The sequence below is a fragment of the Pteropus alecto genome, unplaced genomic scaffold (assembly GCF_000325575.1).
Source record: "Pteropus alecto unplaced genomic scaffold, ASM32557v1 scaffold81, whole genome shotgun sequence".
Taxonomy (NCBI): domain Eukaryota; kingdom Metazoa; phylum Chordata; class Mammalia; order Chiroptera; family Pteropodidae; genus Pteropus; species Pteropus alecto.
Genome location: NW_006433378.1, coordinates 10622136 through 10649472, shown reverse-complemented (window position 1 = coordinate 10649472; position 27337 = coordinate 10622136). Strand labels below are relative to the sequence as shown.

General features: G+C 33.7%; 1 long non-coding RNA gene and 1 other non-coding gene across 11 annotated transcripts in view; one reads left to right on the top strand and one right to left on the bottom strand.

Moving 5' to 3' along the window:
* LOC107195425 overlaps positions 1-27337 on the bottom strand; it is a 292038-nt gene that overhangs the window by 124663 nt on the left and 140038 nt on the right. For 6 of the 10 annotated variants that reach the window (XR_003045232.1, XR_003045226.1, XR_003045228.1 and 3 more), the window contains 3 exons: positions 23476-26709; positions 21631-21745; positions 14610-14671 (listed from right to left, as the gene is read on the bottom strand). This is a non-coding gene — a long non-coding RNA (uncharacterized LOC107195425). The remainder of the gene's footprint in view (positions 1-14609; positions 14672-21630; positions 21746-23475; positions 26710-27337) is intronic. The other 4 variants (XR_003045230.1, XR_003045231.1, XR_003045227.1 and 1 more) reach the window with 4 other exon arrangements.
* LOC112476915 lies at positions 8557-8672 on the top strand. The gene has a single exon (XR_003045247.1). It is a non-coding gene; the product is annotated as a U5 spliceosomal RNA (small nuclear RNA).

Genomic DNA, 27337 nt, shown 5'->3' with positions numbered 1-27337 from the left:
TATCATACTATGCCACACAGTTGTAGGGAATACAAAGACAAAGTGAAGACAGAGGTAGGCAATAGTCAGGTTAGAGAGAGAACACTCATAACAAAATGGACTACAGAGCCCAGTGTTAGGGCTGTTTTCTCTGCCTGGAATCCTCTTCCCATGGTATATCCTTGACTTGCTCTCACACTAAGAATTGTCTCTGCTCAGATATCTGTCACAAGGTCTTTCCCGATCTACTTATATAAAAGAGCAATTCCATTTCTTGACACTCTGTATCACCCATTAAATGCTTTAATTTTCTTGACATTACTTATACCATCTGACATTCTATATGTTTACTTACTTGTTTATTGTCAGTTTCCAACAGAACCTGGAAGAGTGCCTGGCACACAGACGACATCCAATGAATATTTGCTAAGTGAATTGTTTGATGAACAAATTAATTATGTTTAATTCTTTCAAAGTTCTGAAATAAACTGCCTGTCTCAAGTAAAATCTGTAATCTCTTTGAATTCATAAACTGACGTGAATTTCAGAAATTAGGTAGAGTCTTCTGAGTTTTCAAAGTACAAAGCACAGGAGCAATCTCTTTACATCCCAATAGGATCAACAAGATTTTTTAATACAAAGAATAAGCTTTTGACTAGAAGCTTGTCTTTTTTCTTGAACGTTACCACTTATTTTAGAGAACTCATTTCTGACTATAAGATCATTTTATTTATATTTTGTTCCTATATTCATGACAAATTTATTTACATGATGTGCAATTCACTTTTCTACCAACTAAATTAATTCAGAAATTCTGAAAAATGGTAATCATTATTCCTGAATGTGCTATCAAAGCCCTCCTAGTACTTTGGGACTTTCACGACATGTCACCTTCTTAAAGAATTCCCCAATAACTCCAATCAGAATTTCTTTCTCTCTGGCACTTCCATTACTGCACCTGATATGTACTTTAATTCAACACCTATTTATATCAAAGATATTTATGAAAATGTTCTCACTTCAGGAAAGCAGAAACTGTCTTTTTTTCTCTGTCATTAGCATAGTGTTTTACACTTCCCAGTTGGACTTAGATAAATATTTGATGAATTGAATAAATTCTGTTTTGTTTTAATAATGTATGCATACATCTAGTCTAGAAGACTTGGTAGGCAAATTTGTATAAGATACCTCTCAAACACAAATTCATACCAGAAGAGAACTAATATTTATCAAACTCCTATGATACATTAAAGATTTTACATGTGATCTCATTTAGAACCCATAATATATGGAGTATTATTATTAATTCTGTGTCTATGAGGACATAGAAATTTAGGAAGAATATGTAACTTTTACAGGATCTAATGGCTGTTAAATGAAGGATTTTCTCTGTCTGCTTGAAATCCATGTTAAGTATTATTTCACACTTTAGCATAGAGGTCAAATATTTCAATGTAGAGATAGCTTCTAGAGACAAGTGATACGAGGTATATATTTTATTATCAAATTTACCCAAAGTTTCTGGAACTCAAAAGACGACATTAATAAATTAGGGATTATCCAGAGAAATGCAACCAAGATATGTTGAGTTTCTAAAACTATTTTTCACTTAAAATTAAGGAATGGGAGTGTTTTATCTAAGAAAATAGTAAATGATACTTCATGGTAAGGAATTTGGCTTCGTTCAAATCGAGGTCTGTTCTTTGTACCTGGTTCCTGGGAGGTGACCTCTAAACACTTGGAATTTCCCAAGGACTAGGAGTGTCTGTTATTTATGGTGAACCCTTTGGACAACCTGGTAACTCAATCAATCAGTCATGTCTATGTGTCAAGTCAATAAAAACTCTGGATATTAAAGCTCATGTGAGCTTCTCCTGTTGGCAATACTCCATGTATATTGTCATACATCAATACTGGAGGGGGGGACACACCTGACAACAATGGAAGCCTCACATTTTGAACTCTCCCAGACTCTGCACTGCATCTTTCCCTTTGGCTGAGTTTTAGTATTATTTCTCTTTAATAACCAAAACTGTGAGTATAGTAGGGTTCCAGTTAGTTCTGTGAGTCTTTCTAGTGAATTATCAAACCTGAAGGTGGATTTGTGAAACCCTGAATTTGCAGGTGGTTTCAGAAATAAGAATGGTCTTGTATGCACTCTTCTCTTTAACTTTGTATTTGGACCCTAACTCCTTGTAGTTGGGCTCAAAAATCTTGGGCAGACTTGATGGTCTGGAAGATTATACACTTAATTCTGTGTAGATGTATAACAATATTTTTAATTTTAGATAGAAATAATTTTAGATATCCTTAAAAATGTATTATAGCATATTAAAAATCTGTGGGGAAGAGGGTCATGAAAAAGGATCTCAAATATTCAAAGTATTACTATGTAGACATATTTGGCATTGTTCCAGAGACAAAATTTGGCTCAAATAAGAACTTTCTAAAAAGAATTAGAGCTAGTCAAATATGTCATGAACTGCCTATGAAAGAAATAAGCGCCCCTCCTTAGGAAATGTGAAGTCCTAGAGTAGAATGCTATAAACCAGATGTCCTGCTAAGGGATTCCAGCCTCAGAGGAGAGGGTGGGTGATTTTAAGATATCTGAAACTCTAAGATTCTGCAATTGTACAGCCTCTATTTCTTAAAAATAGCAACTAATAAAGTCAAGACTAAATGTTTAATAGGCAAGTTCTTTAATTTGGCTTGTACAATGATTTGTTAATTTTGTTTTGCTTAAAAATACCACACACTCACGAAAAAAGAGTGCTCTAGGAGAGAACATTTAAATTTATGCAGTGCTGGCTCAGATCTTCCCATATAAGTTTTTGTCATTACAGGGAAAATAAGGAATAATTACTTTCAAATGTTAATAGAAAGCATACCTTCTCTGAAAAACTATTCTATCACCAATACAGAATTTTAATGATTTACCATAAGTACTGTTATTTCATTACAAATTGAATCACAGAAAAGCCTTTTCAAATAAATATAAATGGATATAAACAAAATCTAAAACTGTCACACACGAACATAAACTATACACTTAACAACACTTTAATTTAATGCAAAATATATTTACTTGTATTTCATGACACTTTTTTTTTCACATTATAATATACCACTAAATGTTGTCACGTCAATAGCTCATGAAAAACACCTTCTGAGACTTCCTGAGTAATTGCCATTTCTTTATACTCAACCGAATTTTAAGTTCTTGAGTAAAACTCTCAGAGTATGGGTTTTATTGAACCAATAAAAACTAACCTGTTCCTTGGTATAAGTTATATTTCACACATTTCTGTTAATATTCTAATCAGCACAAAACATTGTTAATGCAAGCAATACAAAGTACCGTACTCAAAAGAGATAATGTCAATGACCTGACATGTTATGAAATAAAATAATAAGAATCCCACCATATAACAAGTGTAATAATCCCTGGTCCAACATTGCCCAGAGTATCTCATTGCTATTGTTCTGTAGAGATTATTAAGTTGGAGTTGCCTTGAGCTATCCTTGTCTATTTTCACAATAATTTCATCACTTTGCCCTAAAGGCTCAGCCTGCTCCAAGTTCCTGACTGTGACAAGATCTTATATGAAATAATAATTTTAAAATCATGTATTAAATTAAGGAGCTTAATTAAAACAAAATTCTTTAAAAATATTCATAACAATGATATAACAAAGCAATATGTCTATATCGTAACTTTGAGGGCAAAAGGAGTAGGAAGAATAGAAGTATAAGAAGTGGGTCATAGACTCCCACATTTCATTTTGTAGATTTATGTAACTTCCTGAAAAACTTCTCCAATTCTTCATGTAGAATGAAAAGAGATTCAGGGAACCTGAGAACTTGAAGAGTTATCAGAGTCTAAGTAAGATATCTTCCAACAGTTTCAAAATAGGATATGGGTCTAATTTTAGTGATGTATTATTGAATAATTGGAGTATTTTTATACATGATACCATAGATTTAAACCAAAAGCATCTCTCTATATATAAATTGAAAACTAACTATAATTTATCTCCAATAAATATATAGAGCAGAAAGATATATCTTCTTTACATCTGGTGAGGAATATGAGATTAGAGTTTTGTCAAAATGAGCTAACTATAAATTAAAAATCTTTAATTTTCCAGTTTCTTACAAATAAGAATCAAAAGCACAACCATAGAGGTGGCCATTTATAAAGCCATAAATTTCTGAAAGTTCATAAACAATCACTTTTATTTCCATTCCCAAGAATACACACATACTTCTGATTTTAAAAGACAATTGACATTTCATATCATGCATTTATATTATCTCAACTCTGCATCCCAGGATAGTGACAGGGATGCACCAGCTCCTTGGAGTAGACTGGAATGGTTCACATGCTCTACCACAAGATAGTTCTGATACTTTCAGTTGTCCCTATTACCTAGTGTATACTGGTTTTCTCTAAAGTTCTTGTAAGGTTAAAAGTCACCACAACATAATTTTACTAACAGAACATTACTCATTTTTTTTTTCCCTGAGAAAAACCTAGGATTATTTTAGATTGGAGAAGGTCTCCATAGAAACTTATGTTTGTTCAAAGCTACTTCTCCAGGAATTTCTCCACAATTTAATTCAATTTCAGTATGAGTGAAATAATCTAGAGTTTGACATTCACTAGAATAATGGTGCTCAAACTTGCTCAGCTGGTGGAATCACTGAGGATTAAGGTGCTCTTTTTGAAATATTATGAAATAATGACATGTTAAATTCTAACACAGGTTTGAAATAGTTGATTACCAGATGATGCAACCATAATATATGCAGCTGACCCTTGAACCACACAGGTCTGAAATGCATGGGTCCACTTATATGTGGATTTTTTTTCAATAAATATAGAGTTGGCCCTGTGTATCCTTGGGTTTGGGGTTCTGCATCTCGGATTCAACAAACTGCATATAGAAAACAGCATTTTCAATTCACAACTGGGAATCTAACAATGTGGAGGGCTGACTGCATGCACTGTTCTATGCCATATCACATAATGGACTTGAGCATCTTCAGAGTTTGGTATCCACAGGCATCCTGGAACGCATCATCCATGAACACTGAGGGATGGCTCTAGTTAAGTTTTTAGGGAGTCAAAAGTTATACACGAATTTTCAATTGCGTAGGGCTCAGCACCCTTAAACCCCATGTCGTTCAAGGGTCAACAGTAATTATAAAATCACAAATCTTCCCCCACTCAACCACAATGAAGCTAGATTTTCTATGTGCTTCCTGGTGGGAGGTACATGATACCATTTATGAATGAACCTTGCTAAAACAAAAAAAGAAGAGAACCTTCAGTCTAGTTCTCTGTTTACAAGAAATATCAGTAAAGAACAACATTGCTAATGACGCTGCAGGGATGCAATCGGCAAAACCCAGAATGAAAAAGGCACTAAAAGAAAACTGACTCAGTTTCATCAACAAATAAATCACAAAGAACTAAAAGAGGAGGAAACCTACAGCTTGAAAGAGACTTTAGAAACATATGGCTATGTTTGAATCTTAATTTAAGCAAATTAACTATAAAAAATGACACAACTAGGAAAATGTATACATTTATGAAATATTTGATATTAAGGAATTACTGTAAATATTTGTAGGAGTAATAATGCTACTGTGGTTAAAAAAAGTACTCTAGAGATAAATACTGAAATATTTATAGATGCATGTGTATTATATAATGCATGGCCTTGCTTAAAATACACTAGGAAGTGAATGAGTGAATATGATAAGTATGGATGAAAAGAGATTGGCCAAAAATTAGTAATGGTTGAATAGTTGGATATATATGCAAAGGAAAGGAAATCATTATTGCAAAGAGATATCTGTACCCCATGTTCACTGCAGCATTATCTAAAAGACAAGATATGGAAACAACTTCAGTGTCTGCCAACGGATGAATGGACAAAGAAAATGTGATATACATACACACAATGAAATATTCAGTCATAAAAAAGAAGTAAATCCATTTGTGACAACATGCATAAAAGTTAAGGGCATTATATTAAGTTAAATAAGTCAGATAGAGAAAAACAAATATTGTAGGATCTTACTATATGTGGAATCTATGAAAACCATACTTATAGAAATAAGTTGTAGGTTGGTTGCTGCTAGGGCTCGAGAATGGGCACAATGAGTGATGGTGGTCAAAAGGTACAAAGTGCCAGTTACAAGATGAATAAGTTCGGGGGATCTAATGTACAGCATGGTGACTGTAGTTAACAATACTGTATTGTATATCTGAAAGCTGCTAAGAGATTAGAGCTTAAATGTTCTCACCATTAAAAAAAAAGATGATGAATGTGTTAACTAACCTTATTGTGGTAATCATTTCATAATATATTACACGATGTTATATGTCAACTACATCTCAATATAACTGGGAAAAAAAGATGTCAATTCTCTCCCTCCCCACAAAAAAAAAAAAAGTTGAATAGTTAAAACTTTACATGTGATGATGTTAATTTTTGGAATATATTTGGAATTTTTCATAAAAGTTTTTAAAAAGAAATCTGATGATCTAAAATATATTTTCATTCATATTAATATAGGTAGAAAACTAAAAGAAAAAGTAGCAAAAATACATCTGGAAGAATTCATTAAAATAGAAAATTCATCTCATTGAGTAATATTTGGGAGTTGGGGGAGATTCTGACCAGGGTTTGGGCAGATGGAATCCACTGTGGAAGTGAGCCTTCTAAGAAAGATGGCCCTTAAGAAGCAGAACAGGATCACTGCTACAAAACCAATATATTTGAATTATGTGCTTTTTCTCTAGGAGCATAGAGAAAAAGATTAAGATTAGCTAGAAGGGTAAAAGGAATAGTCTCTTTCTTACCTTATTTCACAGACCAAACACTCAGTTGAACCTTTTACTGAAGTACAGAAAACTTTATATACTGAAAGAAATGAGTGGAGGAGACTGAGGGTAAATGATACAAAAAGTACTTTTATAGCATTTAAAACAACAGATATTAGCTTTTTCTTCTAATGTAGATTATTTATACCTAAGCTGTGTATTAGTCTTTCAGGGCCCATATATTTTTTTTTTTCACTAATTTCTTTCAGACTGATGTCCATTTTGGTGCCTGGTTACTCAAATCATTGCCAATATTTTGCCTGTTATTTCACTAGTTTTGTCCAACTGGGGCTGAACTGTACTGTTTGTGGCCAAATAATAAGGCATCCATGTTATTAATTCAATCCATCTGCCTTGAAACTTGAGTGAAACCTTTACCTTTTTGTTGGCTCATCCCTGGTCTCGAACTTGTTGGAGCGTAATTGGATTATAGTTAAATTGAACCCACTATTCAATCAATAATTGAACTATGCTCTTAAAATGTATTCTGTTTAACACTGAACGAAAGCAACACAACTTGACTCTCGTGAAGTGTTATAAAGAGCTGCAGTCAAGGGGACACATCTTTTATTCTGATCGGTGTATGCCGTTGCTATCTTAACCTTGAGCTGGGCAGAGTTATGAATAGTTACATAAAATTCTTTTATCTTTGTTGCTTCAATGTTAAGGGCCTTATTAACACAAAGACATGAATTGAATTTGTAGCTAAACATTTAAGTTTAGTGCTGATAATAACAAACTAAGAAGGAAATAGCTACTGTTTAACTGAGTATGTATTTCAATCAGACACTGAGCTAAGGGCTTTATCTTCAGCATTATGTTTGTCTACTTTTCATTATTTTTGTCATTTCAAGAGATCATCCAGTCAGTTGTTTTTTCTTTCCTTGAGACTTTGCAGTGGCAGTGATCAAAGTTAATGCAGCTTTTAAATACGTGTCAGCTGTGGGCTGGAGCCATCCCACACTGATTCAGGATACTATTATGCCCATCTTTCCCATCCACATTAAGCAACAACATATTGGTAGTTTTAAATGGCCACAATGGGATAATTTACTACAGAAATTATTAAGTGTCTTTTTTACCCCATAGAGAACCAGTTGCAAGAACAGATAAAGTAAAGGTGTGAGCCATGCATTCCTGGCAGAGGGAACAGCAAAGGCTCTCCAGAGGGCATGTGCTCTGCTGGCCAAGGAAGGCAAGGTAGAAAGTGTAAAGAAGAGACTGATGATGTCCGCAAGGTAGGCAGGGGCAAGGTCATATGGATTTATAAGCACAGTCAGGGTTTTGTTATTCTAATTACATGGAAAACCACTGGGGAAGTGGTGAGGAGAGTGGTGACTTTAGTCGACTTGCATTTAGACTAGTGCCCAATCTCCTGTCCCCGGTAAAGACTACAGTGGGTAGTTAGAGGAGAGAAGACTAGTTATGTGGTTCTCTCAAAAATGCTGGCAAGAGATGACGTGCGTGTATAGGACTTTCGGGGTGCTGGGAACCATGAATAGACAGTTAAAGGATTGTGGATTTAAATGTTTTTAGACTTCCTAAATTCTCTTTATAACTGTGCTAATTTAGTTCTTACTACCTAGAAGAGAGAGTAGGGAAGAATTCATATATTCATTCAACAAACACATTGACCATTAATAAGAGAACGGGTGCTATGAACTTGAGAATCGAGGTTAAAAATGCTCTGGTTTTTCTTCAGATTGCACAAATCTTTTGCCTTTTACTAAAGATTTCCATGGAGAGATTAGAGGTTAAAAGCAGCTTAGTTTACTGAATAACTAGCAACGACTGGGTTCCTCACATCTGAGTTCTCTCTTACTTAATAAAACTCCCCCAACTCTGACCATAACCCCTCCAGTAAGTTCTCTGCATCCATGGGATGCCTCTGGGCCCTCTGGCTGCTTTCACTCAGGACTGCGAGGCTGCTGCCATTTAAGATGTTTTTCTCTAGAGTTTGAGAATGAAAATAGAATATAGTCTATGTGGTATCCACGTGCGTGTGTGCGCGCGCGCACACACACACACACACACACACACACACACACACACACATTCTAGTTCCAATGTAAAACTATTGAATCTTCTAAGACTTTCCTTTTACAAATCTGCCCTATTTCTATTGACATAGATATGTGATTTTCCAGCCAATTAAGCTATGGAATTTAATTCATGTTTTCATTATGGTGGTCTCAACTATCCCTTCTTCCTTTCTTATCTTTTCATAGTAAGGTTTTAGGTGAAATACAATAAAATTTTCACAGATTCCCTTCATCTTTTGTATTGTTTGACATCAAAAGACATATCCTCTCATATTAACCCCACAGCTCTCTGTGTTGCCACGGGTATTGTGAATTCAATATCTGTTTCAAAAGTTACACTTTTTTTCTTTGTCCCAAACAAAGAGCAGATCTTTGCTGTTTTTTCCAAACCAGCAAGATTCAAGCCCTGAGTGAACATTTGGGCATTTTAGTAGAGTGGTGACATTGTTCTCTATAATATGGACCTGCCTGTGACTCCCAAGGAACCTAGATGGAAAGGAATCCTTTCGATATCAGCTAAAATCTAGGATTTATGAAAAGGAAAGGGAGGTGCATGAGTCAACTGGCAGACAGTTCTTGAAGCTGAGAATAAGTATACCGAGCCGATATTCCTGAGAATGGGGGTTTTGAAATCTAAATACTGTAGAACCCAAATTGTAACACAAGACACTTTAATGTAACTAAAAAATTATTAAAGAAGCAGGGAAATAATAACCATTACATATTATATATAAAATATATAAGTATACATACCATATTGTTGATATATTTTTAATTTTGAAAATGCCCCAAGTGCACAACCTTGCCCATAGTGTCCTCAGTGTTATAACGAAGATGAAAAATAAAATAACTTGGGAATCCTCTCCAAGGTGTGAGTGAGCTGCACTGGACTTCCACCTTATAAGCAAGGCTTAGGAGCTTGGGAAGGGTTAAAGTTTTGTCTGTGACACTGAAATTGAGGCCAGCTGTAGGTCATATTCACGTCCCAGTCACAGGAAAATGAACCTGTGAGACAGAACCTAATTATCTGCTAAACCAAAAGCCAGTCTCAGTTCAATAACTTACGACAGAGCTAGCAGCCAGATATAGTGTTACCATGGCAACGTTGGAAAAGGCTCCACTGCGGTTGAGAATAAGGAGGAAAGGAAGGAAACTGTAACCCTAAATGTGCTGTAGCTGTTTGATCTTGGACAAGTGGGTCTGTCTAGAAAACCAGGTTATTCTTTACATGCCTACCATTGTCTAGTCACTGTATTATCTGTTACAATCCCTGAAAAGAAAAATGAAATTATAATGTCTTCTGGGCTTAAATATAATCCACTAGCAAATGGCTAACTGGGAATTAATTTTAAAGAGAAAAACATAAGCTTTCTCTTTCTCCTCCTCCATGTCATCCCCAAATACAGATAAAACAGGACACAAAGGGTGGGGATTTTTGATACCTCATTATTGTAATGAATGAGTTCCGTGTCCATAAAATTCATTGTCATCCTATTTTCCTCTTATCCCCAAATTCTGAGATATTTTTGAGAGAAAACTTTTGGGAATTAAGCAATAACATTTGCTTTTCTAAGGGGTAGGATTAGAAATGCAGAGGGAGAATAATTTTTCATTGTGAACTCTGCCTAAACTTTCAAGTGAAATAAATTCTTGGAATACTGAGTTGAGAAAAATCAAACATTAGAAGGAGATAAGCTGGGCTATATGGTCATTTTTCTTCTTGCCCATTAAACTTTGTAATTCTTTTTGGGAAAGCACTGGATTTCTGAATTTAGAGGATGATATGTCTTATGCACATAAAAACTTCAATAGCCAGTTACCATGAATACAGTAAAAACAGTATCTCCCTAAAATATTTGCAAAAGAAACAAGAGCTTTCCATATGTAAAATGCCTTTAGAGGAGAATTCAGAAGTACATTTCTCTCTCTCTCTCTCTCGCTCTCTCTCTCTCGCTCTCTTTCAGTTTTTCCCAATGAAGACAAATCATGCTAAAGCTTGTCAGTTACAATTATTGGATTTGAAGATATCTGACAATTTTGATATGCCACTAATAATGTAATAAGACACATCTAGCATTTAATGTTATCAATTGGGCTTGCTATCCAGTTGTAATACTAAATTTGAATCACATAGATATATGTATAAATATATAGCTATAGCAGTGTTTCTTATGTATAACTTATAAACACATTGAGTTTGGAATATGGAGAGGAAGGGATATGGAGATTAAGGAATATGGAGATGAATAATATCCTTTTCATATGCATGAATAACTGCAGTAATGCAAATGAGAAAACAGAAAATGGAAACTAGGTTTCTTCTAACAGAAATATCACTAAAACCTTAACCTGAAATTTGCCAACATATTAGAGTTCCTTATGGTATCTGTGAATTTCCTTTAAGAAGTTACACCTTTTAAAAACATTTTACCTTACCCTATTGTTTTCAGTACATAAATATGTAAATATAGAAATCCACAACTTCAAATTCCTTTAAATAACCACGATACATGAAAGGGAGTTTTAGGATTTTAAGAAACTAAAAGGGGGTGGGGAGGGGCATAAGGAACAGAAAAGCAACATCAAAGGGCAGAATAAATTTTCTGATTCATTTCCAGGTAGAAGTAACCTAACCTCTGCTCATGACCCTAACTTGATTCAAGTAAATGGAAGCCAGAAAGTACACCTCTTTCTAAGACAGATGTTTCTGAGATCTGATTATTAAAAGGGTCTTATTGGTTGCAAAGATGCAAACAATAGAGTCTAATACACTGTTTGGTTTCTGTTACTCCTAACATAAATAAGTTTTTTTTTTTCCTTAATCTTTCCACTTACATGAATTAATTAGAAAAGAAAAGGAAACAATTTTATCAGAAAAGCATCTGAAAGAGCTATCGATTCAAATGCTTTTACATTTTAGCCTTATCACACATGATTAACTTGCAGATATAAGCTTAATAATGATGCAAAGCACCAGATTTCACTGGATTCTCTGTTCCATTTGAATTCCCAGAAAAGGTATTAGAAGCACTAAACAAAAAAATATCGTTTTTCTCATGATGTTCTTTTAGTCAATGATTTTGAAGAACTGTGATATGATTTTACAAAGCATAATCTTTCTAAATCCTTCCATTACATTTTCTTTATCATAATCAATCTTTCCTATATTTCTGTGAGTAGGTGTGTTTATGTGTGTACTTTTTTTTTATTTCTAATTGTAATTCTAATATCCACCCAGAAATAAGAATTGTGTGAAGCATACGCTCCATCCAGTATAAAGACATTGTTATGTTCAATTAACATTAAACAAATACAATAAAATAAATTGTAGCTGAAACCAAGTTTACAAATGAAAGTGATGTTTACAAGATTAAAATTATCTGCTTGCCATATGGAAAGTACTCGATGTGTTGACTGACTGAATAAATGGGTGTGTCTGCTACAGACCAAGATAAAAGGAGAAAAAAGCTGTCTTGCTGATTAAACCCCTACCCTTGGTTCTAGGTGGTGATGTGGATCCTCTGAAACTCCACAGCATCCCCCACCTTTTCCCAGCTATCTCCTTGATGGTGACTGAAGACAAGGAAACTTTTCCAGATCTCTTCCATGCCCTGCTGAAGTGCTTTCTTGGGGGTGGGGCGCGTGATCGATTGAAGGTTGGAAGGGAAGGGTACTAGTTCAGATGCTTTCTAGTTCTCCCCTTGATATTCTTACAGGCATCTACAAAGCTGCCTCTCCTCCAGGTTCTAGGTGGGCAGGAATCACAATCCCTGTTGGCCTTTATCGCTTCATTCTCACCTGACAGGAATCTGTTACCCACATCTTTCTTCCAGAATTTGCAACAAAAGGAGCAGAATAGGTGATATTCCTTCTCTTTATCTAATTCTTCCCCTCCCTCTTCCACTTCAGATGCTTCACTACAAACAACCTAGAAAGATGCAATCTGTCCTGTGTGATGGGCAGCTACTTTAGCTCATGTTCTGAACTGTTCTCTACTTTATGGTTAAATTTTATAAATTCTATGATCTAGGTGTCTAGCATTGGGTTATTATTTCCGGCTTTGCCCTTTAGGAATTAAAAACAAAACCATTTCCCTCTCGAGAGTCTAGCTCTTCAAAATCAGAACAGTTTGCTTTGAGCTACTAACTGTACTTGTTATAAGTTTTAAAAAATAATTTACTAGGCATTTTAAATCTTCTATTGACTCTGTTCTTGATTGGGTCTGTCCTCCCACTAAAGGAATAGATGCCACTGATCACGAGTACAGAAAAATAAAGCAACAAGCATAATTTCAGGAAATAATAAAAGTTTAAAATTTTCAGATATTTTTCCACTAAGCTCCTAATCACTCGGCTCTATCAATCCTGTCTTCTAAATATTTCTCCAATCCCTCCTTGTCTTTCCATTTCTACTGTCTTCACCTTTATTCAGGCCATTATCATCTGTCCCAATTATTATCCCAAGGGAATCATTATACATAATTTTATAAAAGTGCATTCGTCATCAGAATTGTTTATATTAAGAAAAAAAGATGGCAAGAAAATCAATTTACACCTATATATAGACTAGTTAAATAAATTATATTTTACTCACACAATAACATAATGAGCATATGCCAAAATGATTATATGTGAGAAAGTGTTCATTTGTAACTTAAAAAGTTACAAATAATTCTGAAAATATTGAGTATATGTATGTGTGTGAGTGAGACAGAGACAGAGAGGGAAAGAGAGAGAAGGAATGAGTATATACTATATAACAGAAGTTATTTTTTGAGTGATGTGATTAATATTTTGGGGGGTTTTCTATTTGTCTGAAATTTCTAATTTTATAAAATGAACACTTGATACCATTGTGAAGAAGGGCTTAATTATTTTGTTAATAAACTAGTTTTCTGTAGAATAATGTGAAAATATCTTAAACTGGCTTAAAATGGTTTGAGACTAGTAGGTTTAATGACATTAGACTAATAGATTTAATTTCATTTGTAACCAGTCATACTACTTTTCCAGTCACACATAGAAGAACTCCAGTATTTTCAGGATATAAATCACAAAGATAGGAGTGAAATGAGATATGTTTCGATAAAAAGATGTTATAAAGAAACGTCTATTTCTTTCCAATCAAAATATATTATTTAGACTGAAGGTTCAGATAAAATTTCCCTATTTTATAGTTTCGTTTAATTATTGAGTGCTTTAAAACCGTTTATGTTCACCTTGACAGAGATTGCTTGTTTTTCTGCAATATCGAGTCTCCCCTTTTTCCTGTTTTTGTTTGCTGGGTGCTCAACTATCCAGAATAAACTCAATGCACCCACTCCCCAAAAGCTTTGTGTACCTGGTAACTAAGATATAAGGCTATATTGGAAGGGGTGTAACAATTCCAGAAATCTTCTTTAAAAAGAAGTATCGTGTCCTTAGTTTTCTCTTCTTATTCTTACTGACTGAAAGTAAACAACATGGTTGAGCTCCAATGTCTTGAGATTACCTGGGGAATAGAAGTCATTCAAAGAGAAAAACAAGGTGGAAGAATCCTAGGTCCCTGACTTCAAAGTGTTGAGCTAGATTTCCATGAGAATGATTTTCAAGCTACGTAACCACCTTCAAATTTTCCATTCCTCATGTGACATCTACTTCTGGTGTCACATTCATACCACGAATCCAATATGCCTGATATCAAAGTTCTATTACCTGAAATAGGAGCCGAGGGGGATCTGATGCTGGTTCCCCAAAAGATTATGATTCTCGTTCTTCTAGTGTCAAAAGGTAAAAAAAAAAATTAGTGTCATCTTCTTTTTTTCTTGCCACAATTTGTAAACTCCCCATGCAAGCTACTCAGTCATTAAATTCTCTTAATTATACAGTTGTGATATTTCTCACATTTACCTCCTCCTTTTCACATTAACTATCCCTAGTGGTTCTTAATTTTGGGGTGGTTTTAGCCTTCACTGAGAATCTTATAAATACTACTAGATCATTTCCTCCAGAAAAATAAATATCTACTCAAAATATTTCATGTACTCTCATGGGAACATGAAACCTCAAAAGGCTAGGGGTATGTGGACTTTGGGTTCGGAACCCATGATTTAGGTCTCATTTTCTTTGTTTTTTTTCTGTGTCTAATTATCCTTGATATCATCTCATTTCAACATGCTCTAACTCTTTCTTAATGGAGTGTCAGTCAATCATCTGACTGAGATTTTACAAAATGCATCTGCATGGGCTTTACTCCAAACTTACTGAGTTTGAATTTACAGGGTAGAGACAGTTGTGTGTCTCTATATGCCTTGTTGAGTAGTTCTGATATGTCCCTCTAGGTTGAGGTCTTACATTATAATGACTCCAGAGTAATTTTGCATCTAACATTCTTGCATCAGCCCAAAAGTCTTTAAAGGGTTCTCAGTGCCAAACACACTGTAAAACACACAAATATCAGAAGAGCCCCTGTGAAAACTGTAGAGCCTCCTTAAGCTGATCTCAGTTCAATAGGCATTTTATAATATGCACCCAATCTTCCAAGAATATTGAATGCCAAACGGCTCAACTTTCCTGCTCCTGCACATCTGTACACATTGCATACTTCACTCGAAACCCAGCCCTTCCGACATTCTCTAGAAACCCTTCTCCTCTATCACAGACTAGCTGAATTCAGTCTCTTCTAGGGAATTTTCCTTGATTCTCAACCACTCAAGTAAATACTTCCTCTAGAATCCCAAAACATTGTGTTTATATGTTCTTTCCGTCACATCTGAACTTGATAACTTCTTTTTACTTCTTCTATTTTCTCATGAGAACATCATGTTCTGTGAAGAAAGAATTCTAATATCATTTTGTATTTCCGGCATATCTAACATAATGTCTGGTTTTGTATAGATTATGAATGAATGGATGGATGAGTAGAAGAGTGGATAAAAAGATTTAACGGTTAGAAGTCTCCTGTTTGTAATTGTTAACTCCACTTGTTCATGGGGTACTTTAAAAAAATAAATTTATCAATCAAAGAGTATTCCTGTTTAGAAGTGAGATTTGGGACACAGTTGAAGACTAACAACAAAGATAATAAAAAAGAAATCACTGCCAGGCATTGTGGTAATCTTTCCATACTTGACAAGACAGAGAAGGTGATGACCAAATTCTCCAAAAATAATTATGTTGAGAAGATCTAAGGCTTCCCTGAGTTTAAATCACTTTGGTAAAAGGAAGCAAGCAAAAATACTAAGGAAGTAGAAGTTTCTTCCACTCTATTTTTTTTTTTTTTAAAGAAACTGTAGTGTTTTCCTAAAGGTGGAAGACCTAATAGAGTAGGTTAATTTTTTAAAATTTTCAATGTCAAGCTCCTAAAATACCTAAAAAGAACTTTTCACACTGTCAAGCATGGAGTTATTTCTATGCCACTTGGGTTGAATGGTCAAAAAAATGGAGGCAGAGTTAATTTTTGTCCCATCTAACACAATTAAATACATGCTATTCCTCATTGACTCTAGAATACTAAACCTGGTTTTTATGTGCAAGAATATAAAATAAAATACCTTTCAGGGGATTCTAGGCTTGAGACCTACTTGAAGTTTGAAATCACTCCATAATTGGCATTAGGTATTATTAGATAATCAAAAGTTAGGTTCAATATGCACATGTATGGCTTGGAATTTTAAATCACAGAACACTTTGCAAAAATTTTGTGAAATGAAATAGCAGTTGCTGCTATTGCCATATTTTTAAGCTATCAACACATCATGTTTAAAATAAAATCTGGCTTATTGGTGGTTTATTCTCATATAAAATTTTAAAATCAATTTTTCCACATTGAGATTGAAGAAGGAAGTAAGAATATGGTTTTATAGCTAAAAGAAGTTATAGGATAACACTCAAATAATCCTCTGATGACCATGAAAATCCCAAATAAGTTTCAAGAAGACACTAGAAAAGACTTGGTGTAGTTACCCAAGATTTGTGAAACGAAATTGATTTCCATTCAAATCAGGTTTTTTACTCTTCTTGAAAATGTCAAGGTGTCAGCCTTGGCCATTATGAGACAGTGATTTATAGTTAAGACAAAGCGATAGTACCAGCTGACTGTCTGGAGCCACCGTACAGTGCCTGGAAAGGCTGCCGATGACAGCCATCACTTTTCTTAACCAATCAGCAAGGCTTAACTAAAATCCTAGTCTTTTTTCCTCCATCTTGATAAAGATATGATAAAATACAATCTAAAAGATTTACTTCGCGGGAAATAAATAAGCGCTGTGGGAGGAAGTAGGTATCATGCTTCCACATACTAAATAACAAATAATGTTTATGGCAATCTATACTTCAGACAATTAGAAACACATATGCATAATAGGAGCATAAACAGATGTTCCAGTATGACAACTTATTTTAATATACTGGAAACCACAGCATAATTTTGTAATTTGATTAATTAGGAAGAAGAATTGTGATGTTAAAATCAATTTTCAAACTCTCTAAATCATATTTATAGCATTGCTCATCTGCATCACAAAAAAACGCAGCAGAATGTCTTGTATTAGAATCATTATTCATAGCGAATTAATCTTTTTCTCATCGAGGAAGATCCCTAAATAGTTCTAGATAGTAAAATGTTTAAAATTGTGTAGGTCATATCATAATAAACAACAGGCCTAAAAAGGATAAGGATCTGATATCCTAATCATATAAAATCATATAATAGATACTATTATATACATATGTGTGTATATACATACATATAGTGAAAGATAGTAGAAATGGAAGAAATTAATTCACAAACCAAAATAAAATATTTTCAAGAACCATAAATATAATGCTCCTTAATATCAGGGGTAAAAGTGGAAAGGACATTAGATTTGCTGTAACACAAGGGCCTAACCATATGGTGGATGAGGACAGACACTGGACATTACATCACCATCCCTTCTGTACCAAACTCTCATTTCTAATAATCCTAAGTAATTCTGAAAATGTCAAATTCCTAAATGAGTCCAAATGCTGACTTTCCTGATGCATGCCACATAGTAAATAATCATGGAAAATGTTAATAAAATGCAATAAATCTCCATGATACTCAAGGTTGAGATTTGCTGTTGCAGATATTTTGTAGTTACAATGCTGTATATAAAACATATTTGGGCTAAATAACTTAATATTGCCTACATGTTGATAGACTACACTCAGTTTCCTAAGACAAACATATTTGACAGAAGCCTGTAACATGTCATTATGTTAAATGATTTAGACATTTGTAGTGGTTGTTTGGACCCCTGTTACATTTTTGCCTGCTTTGAAATTCTTTCACCTTCTGCCATTAACATTAACCTTGTTAGGTTAACCTTGTTCCACCTCCCTACAAGGGCTGTTTAATCTAAGTGACTCACATCTGGACAGAGAAGTGTCTGGAAAACAGAGCCAATCAGAGCCTTCTGAGAAATGCAACTGATGTATAGGTAGAGAGAACCTTTTTATTTTTCCTTCTGGAATCACAAGCTCTAGGAATGATACATGATGTATGTCTCAGTTGCCAGTGGCCATTTTTTTCCAACATAGAGAAAGAACGTGAGAATGAAGCGAACCACCTGAGAATAAAGTAAGAGGGAGAGAGGGAAAGATACGGAGAGGTAGAAAGATGTGGGAGTGGGGGGCGGGGAGGAGACAGGACCAGGGTGGAAAAGGAGAGGAGAAGCAAGAGGAGGAGGAGGAAGGGGATGAAGTGATAGAAGAGTCTAATTAATTAAGTGATTTAAACTAAGGATATTCTTCATACCCCTACTGACTCAAAATATCCAACTCTCTAATACTACTATTTTTTTTATCTGATTTTAAAGTCACTTTAAAATCATCTTCCACCACATCCATATTTTGCAAATCAGTTGTAAATTGGGAGTGAAAAAGACAGAGGTTCACTTCCACAAGGTAACTAGCAGCAGAAATGGTGTTAAAATTCCAGTCTTCTACTTCCTACTTCACTGTTCAAGTTCAATGATGGCATTTATGATGCAAAAGTCTAAAAATTCAAGTTTATTCTGCATATTTTGTTAACTCCCAGAGAATAACCTAATTAGAATGTTTTGGACCTTTGACTAATTAATGTTAATCCCACTTCATGAAACTGCATGATCAAAATTATTATATTCAACTTAACTTAAAAAAAATTAAATGATGGTTTCTTTTTTTCGAGGAATAGAAATCTTATGTATACACCACATTTTGGTCCAATTCTGGAAATACCAATTTTGTAAACCACAATTATTAATATTCTTTGTCAATTTATGGTTTTTAAAGACCTTCGTGTAATATAGGGAATAATATGAAGAATCTAAGTATTGCAAAGTACTAATACCCGACCCATATCTTGTCCAAGACAATTCAAAGTATATAGGTAGAGTATCTCATCTGCAACTAGAAAAATAGTACAAACCACATAGAATGTTATCTATAAAACATATAAAAGACTAAAACTGCTAAATTACAGGATTTATAAAATGCTAAGGCACACAAAAAGGCAAAACGTGTTGAACAGCGGAAGATATCTTTTTGTAGATCACAAACTATCTGAGAGCAGAATTTCTCTTTTTCTCTCCTACAGTTGGCTCTCAGGAAACATTTGATAAAGACTTTTAGTGTGAATGATTTTTGAGTGCACCTGGAGCGGAAATGATTTCCTAATGGTGACTTCCTTACATCCTTTGGGACAGTGCATACACAGTAAATTTTGGTGATGAAAAAATAGTCTGTTTAACAAAGGCAAATAAATACTAAGACCCAAACAGGAATAAATAAGCTAATATTCACTGAGTGCTTTCTTGGTGCTAGAAATTAGGCTAAGCAATTTACTTGGCTTATTTCATTGATCAATCATTAAGTCTACTGAAGTCCTTGATATTAAAATGTCATTAAGACTTTTAAGCAAATGGAAATCAGTTCAGTTGTTTGGTAAATGATGACTCATTTATCATTTGGTAAATGATGACTCATTTACGATGAAAGGTTGCATCTATTTGTAGTGATAACTACCTTTTATCATTAAATATTTAAAATCTATAACTAATATTCATATATCTGACATTTCATTTTAAAGTCAATAAAATTTTGTTAAATGATCAAGTCTTAATTGGCCATATGGGCCCCATGTGTTGATGCAGCCTTAATTCACTGAGTTTTTATGATGGATATTCATTTTGTGAATGAATAGGTGAATTAATAAATCAACAAATTATTTTGAGTTAATAAATTATATTTTTGGACTGATGAATTACACGTGGGCTTCATTCTCAAGCTGGAGCTCTCCACAATGGCAATAAAGATATGTCAGTAGTGGGTTCAAGATTCCATCCTCTTTATGACTTGTAATCACTGAGACAAAAAACGACAACCTTTTCCCAATATCTATGTTAATTCTAAAAGAAGACATTAGGAAAAAGCCTGCTAGAAATTTCACCCCTGAGTCAAGGCCATACTGGCTGTTAAATAAACTTTTTAAGTAGTTCTTTACCTCAATATTAGGACTAATAAGATATATATTCTTATAGATGTGGTTACTCCATATAGAGATATATCTTATAGATAAAGGTAAAGAGCATTTTTTAAAGTCAACAAGAGAGAAAGTAAGGATTTTTTTTTTCTCTCTTAAATTTAGCATCATATAGTCCTATTATCAGCAATTTGCTCTTTCAGAATTACGTCATTGCATTTATTTAAAATACAAATTATAGAATTGATTGGGAGGAAATTAACTAGGAAGAACATACAAGTTGAGTATCTTTCTTCCAAAGTAGGAAGAGTCCTTTGCTTATGATATGTCTAATTGCTGAAAAATATCATCTCTTTGTCCTGTATCTATATTGGGGTGATTTTAGTCAGTGCACTAAGTGGCCCTCACTAGAGCATACTCTATAGAAGGAAACACATTTTCTTTAAACATAAGATAACAATTCCTTTGAGATTCTGTTAATCATTTTTCCTTTCTAATTGAAAAAGTCACCACAGAAATTAGAGTACGAATTTCATTATTCTAGAAAGAATCTTAAAAGTTGACATGTCTTTGAACAATTGTTTCAGAAATCCTTTTTTAAGTACATTTTCATTTTCTGGCATGGCTTGAATTGAATTCTAAACTTTCTGCTGCTTGTCCTCTAAGCCCCTCTGGTGAATTTAAATAGGCTTCCTTATATATTTAGTACATTCAAGAATTCTTTGTCGCAGTGCCTACTCTGCTTTATTATTAGGAGGCTGTCTCGGAAGTCCAGCAGCCAGTTTGTTTTCTGCCATTAATAAAGAGTCTACTTTTTTTCCCTATTTCTTTGAAGAAGTTGAAAAGGCTCCATGTTGGGTGGAGGGGGGCCAGGAAGAGAGAGAGAAGTGAAGGGAACCGACTGTGGTGTAATCCCCCAACAAAAAATGCTGTCTAATATAGAAACCTCCCTGAGGTTTACAAATGCATGGGCTGGGCTTTTCGTGTGATGTATAACAGAGTAATAACTTAGCCATGGCCTAGTTCCCCCAGCCTTGCTAAGAATAGAAAGTCTACTATGAGAAAGACATTACATTTTTAAATCCTACAAAACCAAATGCTTCTGTTGGCTAGTGTTTCAACACCACCTGAATCTCTTACTGAAGATGTTTGGAAACTGGAAAGACAATCACAATGCAAATCTACAATTTCTCATGATTCACTCACATGACCAGAAAAATACACAGAAGGGTTTTAAGAAAGACCTACCAATTCGGATGAATAAAATATTGATGGTGACTCATGGTCTAGGGAAAGCTATTTCAAAGGCAAGGAAAGATGATTCCACAGAATAGTCACTTGGTGCTCACAAATCATCAGACACCTACCAACAGAGAGGGAGAAACTTCTTAGAAAAAAAGAATGGTTAAATCCATCTCATAAAAGAACCTAAACACTCCAAAAACCGTAAAAGCCCAAGATGCAACCTAGGAATTATTATCTTGATTAGTTGACGATCCATGATTATTCTTACAATTGTTTTATTTGATTAGGAATTATTAAGGTAAAGAAATTAAAATCACATTAGTTATATCAACAATGAAAAATTTACTTCACCATATGAGAATTTTTCACTTTTAAATTCTCCATAAAATATGCTTGGAATTAGCTGACTAATTATATAAAATAAAACTAATCTTAAATTCACTTAATCTCAATTACCTTCGGTTTCACCTGTTTTTAAACTTCCGCAAGTAAAAACCATCACTTACAAGTTACTATCATTGGCTAATAATTTACATTTGATACAGCTATATTTAATGTGGGAAGATGTGGGGAGAAAAAGCAACATTCAATAAAAATTAAAGCTAGCTCACTGAAAAAAATTACGTGAATAATTTTATGATGATGTCTCAATTTTTATACTGTTTTTACTAAGACTTTTTAAAAAATAAAGATCTATCATCTACCTATCTATCGTCTATCAATCATCTACCTATCTATATCTGTCTATGATAAATGTCTCGGTGTGTGTTTAGTCACTGACAGATCAGAAAAACTAAATATGGATATGATATAATAATATCACCCGAGTTTCTACTTAGTAAGTAGTATGTAGTTGCAAAGCTACACTAAAAAGTATATTTTCAAATGCTTACAGAAGCCCAGGATTTTTTTCAACTTCTATCAGGAAATTTGATTTCCTTTCCAAATACCATCATTAAGAGATCACTGGGACGTGAGTGCTAAATTAAATGAATAGGAAGAAATTAGAGAAAATAATCCAAGTAATCAAAATGATGCCTGCATTTGCTGCCTACAGAAATGTAGGCTGCACTGCATGTGTAAATGGCAAGAAAATTTGGGCGTTAGCTAACCCTTTATGTGCTGCTCTTCTTGAAATTCATTTAAATAGGACAGCTTGCAAAACCACTGACATATTTATCAGGTAAATTCAGCATGTCCTTTTGAAGAGGAATTTAAGGTAGCATATACTTTCTCTAATTTCATTAGTAATTAACTTGTACTATAATTCCCCTGAGATACTTATACCACTCTTAGACATTATTAACGTGGCCTAATGCTTAAATGACTTTAGAATCTCTCCACACCTCTTCCGTACCTTCACCGGAACACTAAAGTGTTAAGGACTTTTAAACTAAGAAAGATATTGATCCCATGAATCCTGAAATGAAATATAATCGTATTTAGATTTGGCAAAATTCCAGAAGTAGCTTCCTTGATGGATCCTAAAAGGCTTTAAAAAAATACTATTTTGGAAAATTGATGTTTTCCTCAAAGATTTATAGTTAAAAGCATGAGCATCACAATATTAACAGAGCAATACAGAAGAGACAAAAGATAAACTCATACTTCATTGGTCTTTGATAGATGTTTGAGGTGAGTAATGATATTAAAAAAAAAAGGAACTTGAAGTTCATAGTAAATTAGCAAACAATGTGAGAAAGGAAAAGAATCAAGCAGGGGTTAGTATACATATGTAAAACAGTGATTTGCTATTTCAAAATTAAAATGTAAAAATAAACTGGTGTCAGAGGGGGTGATTCCTCATTTCCACCGCATTGAGCAAGCTTGCATCAGGAGCAGACAGACCTTAATATATGCGTCTGGCTCAGGCTGGTCTCCCAACCAGGAAGCCATCGAATTGTTAATATCACTGCTTTTTTTGTATGCAACACACATCATTTCCTCGCTCTTTGTTGTAGATCTCTCCTTTTATTTTAAGCTTAGTATGATCTGATTTTCCAAATCATTTTATACAGCCTCAAAACAATATTATCCTGTGACAGCTACGATAGAAATGCAGAAAAAGTGTCATTCATCTATCTAGATACAGCATAAAGAAGTTTATATAAACAAAGTCACCCATTTATATTTTTACTCACCTTTATGGAAGGAGAGAAATGCTTTATCAATGATACTCTCAGAAAAGACAGTTTATATATAGAAAAGTTACACAGAAAGGGTTCAAAGAATGCATATATGATTAGTAAAAAATACATATTTTATATATGTTTATGAGAGAGAAATAAACATCACTGCATTCTAAATTCAGCTTTGGTACCTTTCTTCTATGAAACAGAAATTAATATATAGTGTGGTTCATAAATATGATAATGTAAAAAGAAAATACCGTGTTTGAAATAGCTAATATCATATAGCCAATAAACATCTATCCTCTACATTATTTTAGAATTAAATTGATGGAACATGTTACATATATTATACATAATTATGTTAAAACAGGCATCTGTAAACATGTATCTGTTGTTTTATATAAGAGGTAGTTACTGATCCATTGGATAAACATTGCTATTAAATATAATCAAGTTTCTGTGTACTTGTATATACATAGTCTTCTATTTAAACAAATACAGAGTTCTTTGTATTGAGAAAATTATGCTTTGAAAAATGTTTAATTACAATAATGAAGATAAAAGAAGTAAAAGATAAATACTACCAAAAATCTTTACTGTTTATATTACCTCCTTTCATTTATTTAAAACATATGCCTATATACATACATGCACACACTTAAAATTTCAGAGATTCTAGAGATATTAAATAGGTGACATAAGTAAATAATCTGAATAAGTACAGTGTGAGTATGTACTTAAACCTATTCTATGTGCCTTGTGTTTATAATTTTGTAATGCCAATTTTTTAAGAAATATAATTCATGGGTTATTTGTATTCTGTGATATTTCAAGTCATAAGTAATTGTAACACATCCAAGGTGAACAAAGACTCCATAAAGTATTCTAAAATACATTCATAAATTTATTTTAATAATGCAGAATACATAAATTTATAGTACCCATGTAAAGCATTAGAATTAAAAGAGTGAAATTGCTTTGTTTCTTCTATTATAGAGTCTCTCATATCCATTTTGAATCTTAATATCTGTAACATTATTGTAAAATTTTAAAATAGATTTAATATATTGATTCTATTTCTAAAAAATACATATTTGCTGTGTCAATGGCTAATAATGTTCAAATATGACATATTAGCTATAGTTGGAATAGGTACCTCTTATACAACTAAAATTCTTATAAAAATATGCATTTCAGTTTCAGCTGATAGATGAATCAGAACAGTCTGACTTCATAGGTGGTGTTTACTAATTTATCTCACACAGTTCCATGATATATACAAACTAAAATATAAAAACTAAAATGTACAATATTATTGCTAATTATTTATAACTCTCACTTAAACTCTTATAAGAGAATGTCTTATTATAAAAAGACATATAAAGTATTTTGCCTGGTTAAAAAACTAAGGAATACTCTGACAATAAATACCAATTATAAAGCAGCATTCTTCTTAAATTAGTAGTAAAATTTAATAGGGTCAGTTAAAAAAAACTGTAAATCATTTTATTTCTAGGCCTCAAGCATGATTATAGCTATATAGTACATATTCTGAGCCATAGTTACGTGGAGATATATAGGTTTTATTTAAGTAGATAATGTAAATATTCTATGCATATGAAAAAAAGTTATAAACCACTCTCTTCATTATTAACGAAGGAGGTATTTTCTTAGACCAGCCACCTTAAAGTATACCAAAGGAAGCAATTTAAAAACACTTATATTTTAATTTTGTTTCTTACCCAGCTATTTTATACTGCTTTTATACGGTCATTATAATATAATATAAATGCGATTCAGTGAAACTCTGTAATCACTTTAGAGTACAGTTGCTGAAAATAGTATTTTGGGGGGTGGGTCATGGTGAAAACATCGCTGATTATAAAGAAGAGCATTGTTCTTTTCTTCTAGGCAGAATCTATGTATGTTCTTTTGTTCTGGTGGTAACTGCAGACAATCAATAAGGTCCAAAGCTGCTGGTTCCCCTCCGCCTAGGTCCCAAGAGCCTGACTTGTGATGTTACTAAAATACCTCACAAGTTAGGGTCTCAGGGACTAGGAAAAGTCTGGTTTGATGCAGTAGAATTCTTCTTCCAGTTATAAGCTTAGAAATTACAGTTGGGTTCAGTTAAACTTTTTCCTATAAATACTAATTAAAATACATACGTAGAAATATAAATGATACATAAAAGTTAGGATGAGCTGAATATTCACGACGACCATTTACAGAGCAATTCCAGACCTTAAAAAAATGAAGAATATGAGAAACAATGCAAACAATGAACAGTTAAGAGTCATTACATTAGATCCAAAGAAAGAAAGAAACTAAAATGGGTTAAAATCTGTTTCTAGCAGACTTGTACAGCAACATCATAGCCTCTATTACATCAAAGAAGGATTATATCCCAGTTAATGGGACCCTGATTGAAATTTTGTTTCCCATTACACTTCTAAACAGCAGAACTGTTAAGGTGGGCCCAGGACATATAACACCTTAAATCTGTTTTAAATATATACTGTTACAGTTAAGACTAAAACAAAAACTTTTTTTGCATGTCATAATTAATACCTCTGAAGCTTGATTTTTCTCTTTGAATCTCCATACTATTCAGACAGCAAATATTTCCATGCATACTCTGTAGCTATTTGAGCAATGCCACTTAATAAACATGTAACTTAAAATGCTGGTAACGTAAGAAAAAAAATGATTCTATATCTTAAATAGTTGCATTAGAAAGCTCAATACTTTTGAAAATGCACAATCCCAATCCTGTATATTCACTGAATTTCCTCCGATCTTTTAGCCTTGTTTGTGGTTCGAGAACAGATTTTGTACTTTAGGAGTGATCCAAGGTTTAGTAGCATAGAACGAAGGGTAAAACAATCGGACCAGCCATAACATAAAAGTCCTGGCCACAGAAGTGGAATCTGGTTCTTCTGAAGTGGTTGATCTTAAAAGGGAAAAGAGGAGGAAAAAAAAAAAAAAAAAACGGAAAGAATTAGAATGTTTTCCTGTAGAACAGGTGAATCATCCATTTCCAAGTAAGCTGCAAGGAAAGCTATGCTGAACAAAATATTTGCTAACTGGCCCCCCTCCTCCACCCTAGTACCACACCCCTTTCCAACCCCAACCCCCACCCCCAACCTCTGTCCAGATCTTTACTTTGCCTTGCAAGACTTTAAATATTCTGTTCCATGATGTAATGCATCATTATATAAGATCTCTTTCTGTTTATCATTTGATTTTCCATACTGAATCAGTTATGGCTTAAAATAGTAAATAGTTTTTAAAAAATCAAACAAAAAAGCAGCACTTACAAAAAGCAAAAAATAAAACAGTCCTGAGATATAAGTCCATGCTTTTCCTTAAAACTGAATATGGCTTTACAATTTTTGACCACAGCATTCAACCAATTATTAGAATGAAAAATCTCACCCCTCCATAAATATGACATTAACATAATTATACCACCCCCATCACGGAGACCCATCCTCCTTAGGGAATACATCTGATGCTCCAAAGATGGAAATCAGTCAGATTTTAGTTGCTCTCCAACGTACCTTTGCTTCTCACTGCCT